The following is an 18,408-nucleotide window of genomic DNA, read 5'->3' on the forward strand; positions in this document are numbered from 1 at the left end:
ACGGATCCTTGGATGGCTCGAAGTTCTTGAAGCAGAATCATGACACGAAAACAAGTTCAAGTAAGATCATCACTTGAAATAAGATTGTTATAGTTATAGAAATTGAACCAAAGTTTGAATATGATTATTACCTTGTATTAGAATGATAACCTACTGTAAGAAACAAAGATTTCTTGAGGTTGGATGATCACCTTACAAGATTGGAAGTGAGCTAGCAAACTTGAAAGTATTCTTGATTTTATGTAACTAGAACTTGTAAAATATATGAAGAACACTTAGAACTTGAAGATAGAACTTGAGAGAGATCAATTTGATGAAGAAAATTGAAGAATGAAAGTGTTTGTAGGTGTTTTTGGTCGTTGGTGTATGGATTAGATATAAAGGATATGTAATTTTGTTTTCATGTAAATAAGTCATAAATGATTACTCATATTTTTTGTAATTTTATGAGATATTTCTTGCTAGTTGTCAAATGATGGTTCCCACATGTGTTAGGTGACTCACATGGGCTTCTAAGAGCTGATCATTGGAGTGTATATACCAATAGTACATACATCTAAAAGCTGTGTATTGTACGAGTACGAATACGGGTGCATACGAGTAGAATTGTTGATGAAACTGAACGAGGATGTAATTGTAAGCATTTTTGTTAAGTAGAACTATTTTGATAAGTGTCTTGAAGTCTTTCAAAAGTGTATGAATACATATTAAAACACTACATGTATATACATTTTAACTGAGTCGTTAAGTCATCGTTAGTCGTTACATGTAAATGTTGTTTTGAAACCTTTAGGTTAACGATCTTGTTGAATGTTGTTAACCCATTGTTTATTATAACAAATGATATGTTAAATTATTATATTATCATGATATTATGATATATAATATATCTTAGTATGATGTATATACAGTTAAATGTCGTTACAACGATAATCGTTACATATATGTCTCGTTTCGAAATCATTAAGTTAGTAGTCTTATTTTTACATATGTATTTCATTGTTAATACACTTAATAATATATTTACTTATCATTTAACATAATTAACCAAGTGTATCAATATCTTAATATGATTCATATGTACCTAGTAAGACGTTGTTATAACGATAATCGTTATATATATATCGTTTTCGAGTTTCTTAAATTAATAGTCTCATTTTTATGTATATAACTCATTGTTAAAATACCTAATGAGATACATACTTATAATAAAAACATGTTAACTATATATATAACCATATATATGTCATCGTATAGTTTTTACAAGTTTTAACGTTCGTGAATTACCGGTCAACTTGGGTGGTCAATTGTCTATATGAAACATATTTCAATTAATCAAGTCTTAACAAGTTTGATTGCTTAACATGTTGGAAACATTTAATCATGTAAATATCAATCTCAATTAATATATATAAACATGGAAAAGTTCGGGTCACTACAGCAATCACCTCCTACTTCGCCTTTCATAGGTCTATCATGTAGTGACCCGAACTTTTCCATGTTTATATATATTAATTGAGATTGATATTTACATGATTAAATGTTTCCAACATGTTAAGTAATCAAACTTGTTAAGACTTGATTAATTGAAATAGGTTTCATATAGACAATTGACCACCCAAGTTGACCGGTGATTCACGAACGTTAAAAATTGTAAAAACTATATGATGACATATATATGGTTATATATATAGTTAACACGATATTATGATAAGTAAGCATATCATTAATTATATTAACAATGAACTACATATGTAAAAACAAGACTACTAACTTAATGATTTTGAAACGAGACATATATGTAACGATTATCGTTGTAACGACATTTAATGTATATATATCATATTAAGAGATATTAGTACATCATAATATCATGATAATATAATAATTTAAAATCTCTTTTGATATTATAAACATTGGGTTAACAACATTTAACAAGATCGTTAACCTAAAGGTTTCAAAACAACATTTACATGTAACGACTAACGATGACTTAACGACTCAGTTAAAATGTATATACATGTAGTGTTTTAATATGTATTCATACACTTTTGAAAGACTTCAAGACACTTATCAAAATACTTCTACTTAACAAAAATGCTTACAATTACATCCTCGTTCAGTTTCATCAACAATTCTACTCGTATGCACCCGTATTCGTACTCGTACAATACACAACTTTTAGATGTATGTACTATTGGTATATACACTCCAATGATCAGCTCTTAGCAGCCCATGTGAGTCACCTAACACATGTGGGAACCATCATTTGGCAACTAGCATGAAATATCTCATAAGATTACAAAAATATGAGTAATCATTCATGACTTATTTACATGAAAACAAAATAACATATCCTTTATATCTAATCCATACACCGATGACCAAAAACACCTACAAACACTTTAATTCTTCAATTTTCTTCATCTAATTGATCTCTCTCAAGTTCTATCTTCAAGTTCTAAGTGTTCTTCATAAATTCCAAAAGTTCTAGTTTCATAAAATCAAGAATACTTTCAAGTTTGCTAGCTCACTTCCAATCTTGTAAGGTGATCATCCAACCTCAAGAAATCTTTGTTTCTTACAGTAGGTTATCATTCTAATACAAGGTAATAATCATATTCAAACTTTGGTTCAATTTCTATAACTATAACAATCTTATTTCAAGTGATGATCTTACTTGAACTTGTTTTCGTGTCATGATTCTGCTTCAAGAACTTCGAGCCATCCAAGGATCCATTGAAGCTAGATCCATTTTTCTCTTTTCCAGTAGGTTTATCCAAGGAACTTAAGGTAGTAATGATGTTCATAACATCATTCGATTCATACATATAAAGCTATCTTATTCGAAGGTTTAAACTTGTAATCACTAGAACATAGTTAGTTAATTCTAAACTTGTTCGCAAACAAAAGTTAATCCTTCTAACTTGACTTTTAAAATAAACTAAACACATGTTCTATATCTATATGATATGCTAACTTAATGATTTAAAACCTGGAAACACGAAAAACACGGTAAAACCGGATTTACGCCGTCGTAGTAACACCGCAGGCTGTTTTGGGTTAGTTAATTAAAAACTATGATAAACTTTGATTTAAAAGTTGTTATTCTGAGAAAATGATTTTTATTATGAACATGAAACTATATCCAAAAATTATGATTAAACTCAAAGTGGAAGTATGTTTTCTAAAATGGTCATCTAGACGTCGTTCTTTCGACTGAAATGACTACCTTTACAAAAACGACTTGTAACTTATTTTTTCGACTATAAACCTATACTTTTTCTGTTTAGATTCATAAAATAGGGTTCAATATGAAACTATAGCAATTTGATTCACTCAAAACTGATTTAAAATGAAGAAGTTATGGTTAAAACAAGATTGGATAATTTTTCTCATTTTAGCTACGTGAAAATTGATAACAAATCTATTCCAAGCATAACTTAATCAACTTGTATTGTATATTATGTAATCTTGAGATACCATAGACACGTATACAATGTTTTGACCTATCATGTCGACACATCTATATATATTTCGGAACAACCATAGACACTCTATATGTGAATGTTGGAGTTAGCTATACAGGGTTGAGGTTGATTCCAAAATATATATAGTTTGAGTTGTGATCAATACTGAGATACGTATACACTGGGTCGTGGATTGATTCTAGATAATATTTATCGATTTATTTCTGTACATCTAACTGTGGACAACTAGTTGTAGGTTACTAACGAGGACAGCTGACTTAATAAACTTAAAACATCAAAATATATTAAAAGTGTTGTAAATATATTTTGAACATACTTTGATATATATGTATATATTGTTATAGGTTCGTGAATCAACCAGTGGCCAAGTCTTACTTCCCGACGAAGTAAAAAATCTGTGAAAGTGAGTTATAGTCCCACTTTTAAAATCTAATATTTTGGGATGAGAATACATGCAGGTTTTATAAATGATTTACAAAATAGACACAAGTACGTGAAACTACATTCTATGGTTGAATTATCGAAATCGAATATACCCCTTTTTATTAAGTCTGGTAATCTAAGAATTAGGGAACAGACACCCTAATTGACGCGAATCCTAAAGATAGATCTATTGGGCCTAACAAACCCCATCCAAAGTACCGGATGCTTTAGTACTTCGAAATTTATATCATATCCGAAGGGTGTCCCGGAATGATGGGGATATTCTTATATATGCATCTTGTTAATGTCGGTTACCAGGTGTTCACCATATGAATGATTTTTATCTCTATGTGTGGGATGTGTATTGAAATATGAAATCTTGTGGTCTATTGTTACGATTTGATATATATAGGTTAAACCTATAACTCACCAACATTTTTGTTGACGTTTAAAGCATGTTTATTCTCAGGTGAATATTAAGAGCTTCCGCTGTTGCATACTAAAATAAGGACAAGATTTGGAGTCCATGTTTGTATGATATTGTGTAAAAACTGCATTCAAGAAAACTGATTTCGATGTAACATATTTGTATTGTAAACCATTATGTAATGGTCGTGTGTAAACAGGATATTTTAGATTATCATTATTTGATAATCTATGTAAAGCTTTTTAAACCTTTATTTATGAAATAAAGGTTATGGTTTGTTTTAAAAATGAATGCAGTCTTTGAAAAACGTCTCATATAGAGGTCAAAACCTCGCAACGAAATCAATTAATATGGAACGTTTTTAATCAATAAGAACGGGACATTTCAGTTGGTATCCGAGCGTTGGTCTTAGAGAACCAGAATTTTGCATTAGTGTGTCTTATCGAGTTTGTTAGGATGCATTAGTGAGTCTGGACTTCGACCGTGTTTACTTGAAAAATGATTGCTTAACAAATTTTGTTGGAAACTATATATTTTTAACATGTGAAAATTATGTGATATATTAATCTCTTAACGCGTTTGATATTATGTGATAGATGTCTACCTCTAGAACAAGTCCCATTGACTCACCTAATAATAATGAAGAGTCAAATGTAAATTGGAATGATTCGTGGACTGATTCACAAGTTCCCGAAGAGGAACCGGAAGAAGAGTCGGAACCGGAAGAAGAATCGGAACCGGAAGAAGAATCGGAACCGGATGAAGAAATAGAACCGGTGGGGGAAATAATAAAACGGTTAAGTAAAAGAAAATCCTCAACCAACCGACCAAGGTTAATTATGGTCAATGGTGTTTCCGCCAAGGAAGCAAAATATTGGGAGGATTACCAATTCTCTGATGAATCGGATTCCGACGAGAATTCCGATGATGTTATAGAAATTACCCCAACTGAATTTAAAAAGGCAAAAGAAAATAATAAGGGAAAGGGCATAAAAATAGAGAAATCTAATTCCAACCCCGATGAACTTTATATGTATCGTCAACCCCCGAAGTCCTTAAGTTGTAACAATGACCCGGGAACCTCTAAACCACCAGGTTTTTCTAAACCAATGTGGATCACGACGGCTCGTATTAGGGGAACATCATATATCCCTAGAAACTTGGCAAAACGAACCAAAACCGAAGAAGAAGAAACAAGCGAGTCGGAATAAGATAGTTGTATTTGTGTGGTGTAATATATGTAATATAGTGTGCTTATGCTTTATGATATATGTAAAAATTGCTTGTATTAATAAGTATTTTTTTTTATGAATCTAACTCTTGTCTATTTTACAGTATAAAAACACAAAATGGATAGACAACCCAATATTTTAAGAGACCTACCCGGAGACATGATTGATGAAATCTTGTCTAGAGTCGGTCAGAATTCTTCGGCACAACTATTTAAGGCGAGATCAGTTTGTAAGACATTCGAAGAACGTTCTAAGAATGCCTTGGTTTATAAAAGGCTTTCGTTCGGAAGATGGGGGATATCACATTGGGAAATCCATAAGTTACGATGTGTTTACTTTGACGCATATATTGCGGGGAACCCAAATGCTATTTTACGCAATGGGTTAAGAAATTATTTTGACTCAATATATCCGAATATTGGACTTCGTGATTTAGAAAAAGCGACTAACATGCAACATAAAGAAGCATGTTATGCTTACGGATTAGTAATGTTCACTTCTCACCAAAGTGAGAACAAGAACATCGGGCTACAACTATTAAACAAAACATTCCCGCAAGTGACGGAGTCGGTAATTGGGGTAAGAAATGAGGTTTTTAGATTGTTACGGGACTGTTGGACATTACGTAACCCTCGTCTCTTTGACGACGTTACAACACGCTGTCTTATCAACGGCCATAACGGTTATGTTCCACAAGACCAAGGATGGGAAGTAATCCTAGTAAAACCAGAATGCATGACTTGTTTTTGGACGTATGAATTACGTGTCTTTATTGCCTTTGCTGAACGACTTGTGTACTAGTTAGAATTATCTTCACAACCATCTTGTATCAAATTTATTGTGTGCTATATTTCATGCTATATGTAAAATAAGCGGTATTGTAAGTTTGTAAAATATTGTGTAAAAGTTTGAACGCGAAATATTATTATAATCAGTTTTTCATATAGAATTGTAGTAGTTGAATTGTATATTAGCTACTAAGTATGAACTTAACGGGTAGGTACTACCCGAATTTAAACTTATAAAACGCTAATATGAAGAAAAAGCTTTTATAAATGAGTTCATATTATGCTACGAAATACTATTAACTACTCTTAATATTCTGTTTGATTAACTTGTTCCATTTGACTATTTTGAAGGAAATGGCACCGACTACTCGACACACCGTGAATATGAATGAAGAGGAATTTCGTACTTTTCTAGCTTCAAACATAGCCACAGTACAGGCTGCGCTACATACCAATAATAACCTTGGATCTAGCAGTACAGGAAATCGTGTAGGATGCACCTACAAAGAATTCACTGCCTGCAAACCTTTGGAATTTGATGGAACCGAAGGACCGATCGGATTGAAACGGTGGACCGAGAAGGTCGAATCGGTGTTTTCCATAAGTAAGTGTACTGAAGAGGACAAAGTGAAGTACGCTACGCATACCTTCACAGGTTCTGCGTTAACATGGTGGAATACCTATCTAGAGCAAGTGGGACAAGACGATGCGTACGCACTACCGTGGTCAGCATTCAAGCACTTGATGAACGAGAAGTACCGTCCCAGAACCGAGGTCAATAAGCTCAAGACAGAACTTAGAGGGTTACGAACCCAAGGATTTGATATTACCACGTACGAAAGACGATTCACAGAATTGTGCCTATTGTGTCCGGGAGTATTCGAAGATGAGGAAGAGAAGATTGATGCGTTTGTGAAAGGATTACCGGAAAGAATCCAAGAAGATATAAGTTCACACGAGCCCGCCTCCATACAACAGGCATGTAGAATGGCTCACAAACTCGTGAACCAAATTGAAGAAAGAATTAAAGAACAGACTGCTGAAGAGGCCAATGTGAAGCAAGTCAAAAGAAAGTGGGAGGAAAACGGTGATAAGAATCACCAATACAACAACAACAGCAATTACAACAATAATCGCAACAATTATCCCAACAATCGCAACATCAATCGCAACTACAACAAACGGCCCAACAACAACAACAACAACAACAACAGCAACTACAACAATCATCCCAACAACAATAATAACCGCAACAACAACAATAATCAGAAGCAGCTATGCCAAAGGTGTGAAAAGAATCACTCGGGGTTCTGCACCAAATTTTGCAACAAGTGTAAAAGAAATGGTCATAGCGCGGCGAAGTGTGAGGTCTACGGACCAGGGGTTAATAGAACGAAAGGAAAAAATGGTGTCGGAACGAGTAATGGCGGAGCAAGTAGTGTCGGAGCAAGTTATGCCAATGTAGTTTGTTATAAATGTGGAAAACCGGGCCACATTATTAGAAATTGTCCGAACCAGGAGAACACGAATGGACAAGGCCGTGGAAGAGTTTTCAATATTAATGCGTCAGAGGCACAGGAAGACCCGGAGCTTGTTACGGGTACGTTTCTTATTGACAATAAATCTGCTTACGTTTTATTTGATTCGGGTGCGGATAGAAGCTATATGAGTAGAGATTTTTGTGCTAAATTAAGTGTTCCATTGACGCCTTTGGATAGTAAATTTTTACTCGAATTAGCAAATGGTAAATTAATTTCAGCAGATAATATATGTCGGAATCGAGAAATTAAACTGGTTAGCGAAACATTTAAGATTGATTTGATACCAGTAGAGTTAGGGAGTTTTGATGAGATAATCGGTATGGACTGGTTGAAAGAAGTGAAAGCGGAGATCATTTGTTACAAAAATGCAATTCGCATTATACGAGAAAAAGGAAAACCCTTAATGGTGTACGGAGAAAAGGGCAACACGAAGCTACATCTTATTAGTAATTTGAAGGCACAAAAACTAATAAGAAAAGGTTGCTATGCTGTTCTAGCACACGTCGAGAAAGTACAAACTGAAGAAAAGAGCATCAATGATGTTCCCGTCGCAAAAGAATTTCCTGATGTATTTCCGAAAGAATTACCGGGATTACCCCCACATCGATCCGTTGAATTTCAAATAGATCTTGTACCAGGAGCTGCACCAATAGCTCGTGCTCCTTACAGACTCGCACCCAGCGAGATGAAAGAACTACAAAGCCAATTACAAGAACTTTTAGAGCGTGGTTTCATTCGACCAAGCACATCACCGTGGGGAGCTCCTGTTTTGTTTGTCAAGAAGAAAGATGGTACATTCAGGTTGTGTATCGACTATCGAGAGTTGAATAAACTTACCATCAAGAACTGCTACCCACTACCGAGAATCGATGACTTATTTGATCAACTACAAGGCTCGTCTGTTTATTCAAAGATTGACTTACGTTCCGGGTATCATCAAATGCGGGTGAAAGAAGATGATATTCCAAAGACTGCTTTTAGAACACGTTACGGTCATTACGAGTTTATGGTCATGCCGTTTGGTTTAACTAATACACCAGCTGTGTTCATGGACCTTATGAACCGAGTGTGTGGACCATACCTTGACAAGTTTGTCATTGTTTTCATTGATGACATACTTATTTACTCAAAGAATGACCAAGAACACGGTGAACATTTGAGAAAGGTGTTAGAAGTATTGAGGAAGGAAGAATTGTACGCTAAGTTTTCAAAGTGTGCATTTTGGTTGGAAGGAGTTCAATTCCTCGGTCACATAGTGAACAAAGAAGGTATTAAGGTGGATCCGACAAAGATAGAAACTGTTGAAAAGTGGGAAACCCCGAAAACTCCGAAACACATACGCCAGTTTTTAGGACTAGCTGGTTACTACAGAAGGTTCATCCAAGACTTTTCCAGAATAGCAAAACCCTTGACTGCATTAACACATAAAGGGAAGAAATTTGAATGGAATGATGAACAAGAGAAAGCGTTTCAGTTATTGAAGAAAAAGCTAACTACGGCACCTATATTGTCATTGCCTGAAGGGAATGATGATTTTGTGATTTATTGTGATGCATCAAAGCAAGGTCTCGGTTGTGTATTAATGCAACGAACGAAGGTGATTGCTTATGCGTCTAGACAATTGAAGATTCACGAACAAAATTATACGACGCATGATTTGGAATTAGGCGCGGTTGTTTTTGCATTAAAGACTTGGAGGCACTACTTATATGGGGTCAAAAGTATTATATATACCGACCACAAAAGTCTTCAACACATATTTAATCAGAAACAATTGAATATGAGGCAGCGTAGGTGGATTGAATTATTGAATGATTACGACGTTGAGATTCGTTACCACCCGGGGAAGGCAAATGTGGTAGCCGATGCCTTGAGCAGGAAGGACAGAGAACCTATTCGAGTAAAATCTATGAATATAATGATTCATAATAACCTTACTACTCAAATAAAGGAGGCGCAACAAGGAGTTTTAAAAGAGGGAAATTTAAAGGATGAAATACCCAAAGGATCGGAGAAGCATCTTAATATTCGGGAAGACGTAACCCGGTATAGGGCTGAAAGGATTTGGGTACCAAAATTTGGAGATATGAGAGAAATGGTACTTAGAGAAGCTCATAAAACCAGATACTCAATACATCCTGGAACGGGAAAGATGTACAAGGATCTCAAGAAACATTTTTGGTGGCCGGGTATGAAAGCCGATGTTGCTAAATACATAGGAGAATGTTTGACGTGTTCTAAGGTCAAAGCTGAGCATCAGAAACCATCAGGTCTACTTCAACAACCCGAAATCCCGGAATGGAAATGGGAAAACTTTACCATGGATTTCATCACTAAATTGCCAAGGACTGCAAGTGGTTTTGATACTATTTGGGTAATAGTTGATCGTCTCACCAAATCAGCACACTTCCTACCAATAAGAGAAGATGACAAGATGGAGAAGTTAGCACGACTGTATTTGAAGGAAGTCATCTCCAGACATGGAATACCAATCTCTATTATCTCTGATAGGGATGGCAGATTTATTTCAAGATTCTGGCAGACATTACAGCAAGCATTAGGAACTCGTCTAGACATGAGTACTGCCTATCATCCACAAACTGATGGGCAGAGCGAAAGGACGATACAAACGCATGAAGACATGCTACGAGCATGTGTTATTGATTTCGGAAACAGTTGTGATCGACATCTACCGTTAGTAGAATTTTCCTACAACAACAGCTACCATTCAAGCATTGAGATGGCGCCGTTTGAAGAACTTTATGGTAGAAAGTGCAGGTCTCCGATTTGTTGGAGTGAAGTGGGGGATAGACAGATTACGGGTCTGGAGATTATACAAGAAACTACCGAGAAGATCATCCAAATTCAACAACGGTTGAAAACCGCCCAAAGTCGACAAAAGAGCTACGCTGACATTAAAAGAAAAGATATAGAATTTGAAATTGGAGAGATGGTCATGCTTAAAGTTGCACCTTGGAAAGGCGTTGTTCGATTTGGTAAACGAGGGAAATTAAATCCAAGGTATATTGGACCATTCAAGATTATTGATCGTGTCGGACCAGTAGCTTACCGACTTGAGCAGGAAGGACAGAGAACCTATTCGACTTGAGTTATCTCAATTTGAAGAAATGTTTTGCTAAAGAAGATCTCACTATTCCGTTAGATGAAATCCAAATCAACGAAAAACTTCAATTCATCGAAGAACCCGTCGAAATAATGGATCGTGAGGTTAAAAGACTTAAGCAAAACAAGATACCAATTGTTAAGGTTCGATGGAATGCTCGTAGAGGACCCGAGTTCACCTGGGAGCGTGAAGATCAGATGAAGAAGAAATACCCGCATCTATTTCCAGAAGATTCGTCAACACCTTCAACAGCTTAAAATTTCGGGACGAAATTTATTTAACGGGTAGGTACTGTAGTGACCCGAACTTTTCCATGTTTATATATATTAATTGAGATTGATATTTACATGATTAAATGTTTCCAACATGTTAAGCAATCAAACTTGTTAAGACTTGATTAATTGAAATAGGTTTCATATAGACAATTGACCACCGAAGTTGACCGGTGATTCACGAACGTTAAAACTTGTAAAAACTATATGATGACATATATATGGTTATATATATAGTTAACATGATATTATGATAAGTAAACATATCATTAATTATATTAACAATGAACTACATATGTAAAAACAAGACTACTAACTTAACTTAATGATTTTGAAACGAGACATATATGTAACGATTATCGTTGTAACGACATTTAATGTATATATATCATATTAAGAGATATTAGTACATCATAATATCATGATAATATAATAATTTAAAATCTCTTTTGATATTATAAACATTGGGTTAACAACATTTAACAAGATCGTTAACCTAAAGGTTTCAAAACAACATTTACATGTAACGACTAACGATGACTTAACGACTCAGTTAAAATGTATATACATGTAGTGTTTTAATATGTATTCATACACTTTTGAAAGACTTCAAGACACTTATCAAAATACTTCTACTTAACAAAAATTCTTACAATTACATCCTCGTTCAGTTTCATCAACAATTCTACTCGTATGCACCCGTATTCGTACTCGTACAATACACAGCTTTTAGATGTATGTACTATTGGTATATACACTCCAATGATCAGCTCTTAGCAGCCCATTTGAGTCACCTAACACATGTGGGAACCATCATTTGGCAACTAGCATGAAATATCTCATAAGATTACAAAAATATGAGTAATCATTCATGACTTATTTACATGAAAACAAAATAACATATCCTTTATATCTAATCCATACACCGACGACCAAAAACACCTACAAACACTTTCATTCTTCAATTTTCTTCATCTAATTGATCTCTCTCAAGTTCTATCTTCAAGTTCTAAGTGTTCTTCATAAATTCCAAAAGTTCTAGTTTCATAAAATCAAGAATACTTTCAAGTTTGCTAGCTCACTTCCAATCTTGTAAGGTGATCATCCAACCTCAAGAAATCTTTGTTTCTTACAGTAGGTTATCATTCTAATACAAGGTAATAATCATATTCAAACTTTGGTTCAATTTCTATAACTATAACAATCTTATTTCAAGTGATGATCTTACTTGAACTTGTTTTCGTGTCATGATTCTGCTTCAAGAACTTCGAGCCATCCAAGGATCCATTGAAGCTAGATCCATTTTTCTCTTTTCCAGTAGGTTTATCCAAGGAACTTAAGGTAGTAATGATGTTCATAACATCATTCGATTCATACATATAAAGCTATCTTATTCGAAGGTTTAAACTTGTAATCACTAGAACATAGTTTAGTTAATTCTAAACTTGTTCGCAAACAAAAGTTAATCCTTCTAACTTGACTTTTAAAATAAACTAAACACATGTTCTATATCTATATGATATGCTAACTTAATGATTTAAAACCTGGAAACACGAAAAACACCGTAAAACCGGATTTACGCCGTCGTAGTAACACCGCGGGCTGTTTTGGGTTAGTTAATTAAAAACTATGATAAACTTTGATTTAAAAGTTGTTATTCTGAGAAAATGATTTTTATTATGAACATGAAACTATATCCAAAAATTATGGTTAAACTCAAAGTGGAAGTATGTTTTCTAAAATGGTCATCTAGACGTCGTTCTTTCAACTGAAATGACTACCTTTACAAAAACGACTTGTAAATTATTTTTCCGACTATAAACCTATACTTTTCTATTTAGATTCATAAAATATAGTTCAATATGAAACCATAGCAATTTGATTCACTCAAAACGGATTTAAAATGAAGAAGTTATGGGTAAAACAAGATTGGATAATTTTTCTCATTTTAGCTACGTGAAAATTGGTAACAAATCTATTCCAACCATAACTTAATCAACTTGTATTGTATATTATGTAATCTTGAGATACCATAGACACGTATACAATGTTTTGACCTATCATGTCGACACATCTATATATATTTCGGAACAACGACAGACACTCTATATGTGAATGTTGGAGTTAGCTATACAGGGTTGAGGTTGATTCCAAAATATATATAGTTTGAGTTGTGATCAATACTGAGATACGTATACACTGGGTCGTGGATTGATTCAAGATAATATTTATCGATTTATTTCTGTACATCTAACTGTGGACAACTAGTTGTAGGCTACTAACGAGGACAGCTGACTTAATAAACTTAAAACATCAAAATATATTAAAAGTGTTGTAAATATATTTTGAACATACTTTGATATATATGTATATATTGTTATAGGTTCGTGAATCAACCAGTGGTCAAGTCTTACTTCCCGACGAAGTAAAAAATCTGTGAAAGTGAGTTATAGTCCCACTTTTAAAATCTAATATTTTGGGATGAGAATACATGCAGGTTTTATAAATGATTTACAAAATAGACACAAGTACGTGAAACTACATTCTATGGTTGAATTATCGAAATCGAATATGCCCCTTTTTATTAAGTCTGGTAATCTAAGAATTAGGGAACAGACACCCTAATTGACGCGAATCCTAAAGATAGATCTATTGGGCCTAACAAACCCCATCCAAAGTACCGGATGCTTTAGTACTTCGAAATTTATATCATATCCGAAGGGTGTCCCGGAATGATGGGGATATTCTTATATATGCATCTTGTTAATGTCGGTTACCAGGTGTTCACCATATGAATGATTTTTATCTCTATGTGTGGGATGTGTATTGAAATATGAAATCTTGTGGTCTATTGTTACGATTTGATATATATATAGGTTAAACCTATAACTCACCAACATTTTTGTTGACGTTTAAAGCATGTTTATTCTCAGGTGAATATTAAGAGCTTCCGCTGTTGCATACTAAAATAAGGACAAGATTTGGAGTCCATGTTTGTATGATATTGTGTAAAAACTGCATTCAAGAAACTGATTTCGATGTAACATATTTGTATTGTAAACCATTATGTAATGGTCGTGTGTAAACAAGATATTTTAGATTATCATTATTTGATAATCTACGTAAAGCTTTTTAAACCTTTATTTATGAAATAAAGGTTATGGTTTGTTTTAAAAATGAATGCAGTCTTTGAAAAACGTCTCATATAGAGGTCAAAACCTCGCAACGAAATCAATTAATATGGAACGTTTTTAATCAATAAGAACGGGACATTTCATATCACAACCCACTAATTCACCTACGGGCCAAACTTCACCGCCAAGTCCATTACCTCCAACCCACACTATGCATACCCGTAGCATGTTCGGTATTCACAAACCCAAAATACCTTTCAATCTCTCTGCATCCACTTCTATCTCTCCCATTCCTCGTAATCTCAAAGATGCATTACTAGATCCCAACTGGAAATTGGCTATGACCGATGAATTTAATGCCTTAATTGATAATAAGACATGGGTTTTAGTTCCACGGGTTACTAATATGAATATAATACGTTCTATGTGGGTTTTAAAAATAAGATGAAATCTGATGGTTCTTTTGAGCGGTATAAGGCTTGTTTGGTTTGTGATGGCAGGTCGCAACAGGTTGGCATTAATTGTTTCGAGACATTCAGCCTCGTGGTTAAATCGGCTACGATTCGTACACTACTCAGCCTTGTGTTAGCACAGTCATGGTCTATTCATCAACTTGATGTAAAGAATGCTTTCTTACACGGCACACTTTAGGAGACCGTTTACATGCATCAGTCGCTTGGATTTCATCATCCAAAATTGTTAGATCATGTCTGTCAACTAAAGGAGTCTCTCTATGGTCTTAAGCAGGCTCCAAGGGCCTGGTATCAACATTTTGCTAAGTACGTTCTCTCTCTTGGTTTCATAAATAGCAAGTGAGACAATTCCTTCTTTATCTATCGCACAGGGAATAATGTGACATATCTACTGCTCTATGTTAACGACATAATACTGACCACATCAATAGTCGACTTACGGACATCCTTAATAGCTCTTCTAGTTCATGAGTTCGCCATGAAGGATCTTGGTCCTATAAGTTATTTTTTGGGTATTGCTGTCACACGTCAACCTAACAGTCTCTTCTTAAATCAGTCAACCTTTACGAAAGATATAATTGCATGAGGCGACATGTCTAATTGTAATCCATTACGCACTCCTGTTGACACTGCTCCTAAGCTCGGCGCCAGAAATGGTTTACCAGTGGCGGATTGATCAATCCTAAATTAGATGTTAAGATCTAATTGGATGCAATGAGGGGTGGATGATGGTGTTGATAATGTTTTTAAGACCTTATGACCGTCTTTCACTTAGATTACAATGATCAATCACCATGTCCCGGTCTTGATTGCATTACCTTGGCTTGATTATGATTAAGGCTTGGGCGTATTCACAAGCGAACCTTAAAAACCTTAGCAATTGCACAGAATCAATAACCTAAAATGAGAGGCCAAGCTCCCTATTTATAGGTTTGGAATTTCTGCGGATCCAACGACTGCGCATCACCGACATATCCGCAATGTTTGTGTGGGATATCTTCGCACACTTTCATGTCCGGCGTGCTGTTTGTACTTGTATTTAAATTGCCTTTTAAAGTTAAAATATACATATATATGCCTATATATGATCAAGTCCCCCAGTTTATTGTGTTATATTTTCGCAGAAAATATAACATAATAAACTCTAAAAATGTAGTTTAAAATGTGTTCCTCTAACATTCCTCAAAATTTTAGTCCGTTATGCATATATCTATCGCATCTGACAAATAGTGCGTGTCCCATCTGCGTATCCTAACAGCTCTTTTCTAGCCGTTGATAAATTGCTGTAAAATTATAGTCGTTGATTATAATCATTGCGAATAACGTTTATCCTTTCAATTACCACTATAAATAGGATCGATTTTAATTGAATTTCACTTTTGCTCATTCGCATTCATCTACCATTCTTATTAAAGCATTACGCATACAAATTAACACTTTATCTTCATAACGCTTAACATTCATACTCTTCCTTCATCATCTTCTTACTTATTTTTAATTTCAAACTTTGCATATACCACCCATGGCTTCTCCTTCTACTCCTCAGTCTTCTCCCGCCATTACTGTGGATAAATTCTCATCGTACATGACAGATGAGAAGATCGAGCAATTGAAAATTAACTATCCACTATTGGATCAGTTCATTCCAATTGCTCCTGCTGAGAATGAGAGGGCTAACAATCTGCCAGAAGGGATGATTGCAGTTTATGAAACGTCTATGTTTCAAGGAAATCTAAGATTTCCACCGACCAACTTCTTTTTGGGCATCTGCGATTCATACGGCATCGCCATCGCCCAATTGCACCCTTACGCGGTTGCTAAAATAGTTTTATTTAAAATGTATTGCAGGGTGATCAATGAGCAGCCCCTACTTGACGTGTTTCGTAATTTTAATACCATCACACCAACCGACCGCGGTTGGTTTACCTTCAAGTCACGCAGTGGCGTAATTACTACTCCAAAGGCGTCCATTGGAAATTGGTGCAAATCCTTCTTTTTCATTAAAGATGAGGCACTGCGCAGCTATCAACACCTTCGTTGCTGGCCGCTAGATCTTAATCAAAGCGTGCATGAACGCAATGATCTTGATGAACTTGGCGAAAAATTAATGGCCGAAGTAAAAAACGTACACTTAGTAGTTTGCCAATACAGTCATATCCCACTGTTTCTGGGGCGAGTTTCCATGTATTGGCCATGGAATAATTACAATGTCAGCCTTTATGATTCAACCAACAGAGGTATATATCACAGCGCTATTTTCGTACAAAACTTATACATTTTTTTATATTACTTTCTAACATTTTCTATTTCTTTGCAGATATATTTCTTTCTGATATATAATGGTGCTAGAGGATGCAACTTGTTGCAAAGCGGTTTACCGTCCAAAAGAAGGCAGCAGTTCCACTGCAAGTATAGAGGAACCAGTTCTGAATCTACTAACAATTCTAGAAGGGAAGTGAAAAAGTAGCAGCATAAGTGTTCCTGCTATACAAGAAATTAGGCGCAAACTTCCGCGCATTACTCCTATTGTAGAGGAGGTGTCTTGAAAAGGCAAAGACAAAAGTATGTTATATTTTTGCGCCATAAATGCGCTATTATACTTTGCCAATTACTCTTTCATCAACTAAATTTTATTTCTGTTATATTGTAGCAGATCCTATCGATTTAACTGAGGATACAGAAGAAACGAAGGAAGAAGCGTTTATTAGTCATTAACTTCCTCTTGAAGAGTTCAGTGACCCACAATTTCAAAACATTTTCTCTTAGCCATTTAATCCCATCAAATCAATTCATATTGATAATTTTATGGCGAGCTTGAATATTAGTGACGATGCGGCTGCAGATCAGCTCAAACGTTTGCAAGATACAATACCGCAAGACGTTCAAAATTAAGTATCGAAAACCCAATAATCTTGCTGCAGAAAACACAAGCATTCAAAACTGCTTTAATTTTGTTTGTTCACTAGTTGATGGCGTCAGACGCCGCGAAGCTAATCTAACAGCACTTGGTGCTGAGAAAGCATCTAATGATGTTTTGGGTTCTAAAATTTGCAAACTTGAGTAGGATAAGTCGCAGTTGGCTTGGGATCTTGAAAAGGCACAAACTACGCTGAAGGAAACGCAGGAAGCCAATGCTCAACTTTCTGTCGCAATTCCTCATCCATCTGAGGAGAATGAAAGCGCGAAAGAGAATTCACCAAGCTAGTCAAGCACTTACCTGACTTGAGCCAGAAAATCATGGATTCGGCGCCTGTTACCGAAAAGTTCCTCGACTACTTATAGGCGTCAAACATTCTTACACGCTGCGAATTTTTAGAACTTTTGCTGAAATCTACCAATCTTACCATGCCACTACCTGAAGCGGTGCGAAAAGAGATATGCCCTCTTGAAGATGCTCGTAAGGCATATGATCAATGCGCGAAGGAAATAGAAAAGATTGTCATTCCCGCACTTCTGGAAATTAGCCGCAGAGATGATGTAACCGCAAAAGACCTTATGGAATT

This window comes from Rutidosis leptorrhynchoides, chromosome 6 (assembly GCF_046630445.1).
Source record: "Rutidosis leptorrhynchoides isolate AG116_Rl617_1_P2 chromosome 6, CSIRO_AGI_Rlap_v1, whole genome shotgun sequence".
Taxonomy (NCBI): Eukaryota; Viridiplantae; Streptophyta; class Magnoliopsida; order Asterales; family Asteraceae; genus Rutidosis; species Rutidosis leptorrhynchoides.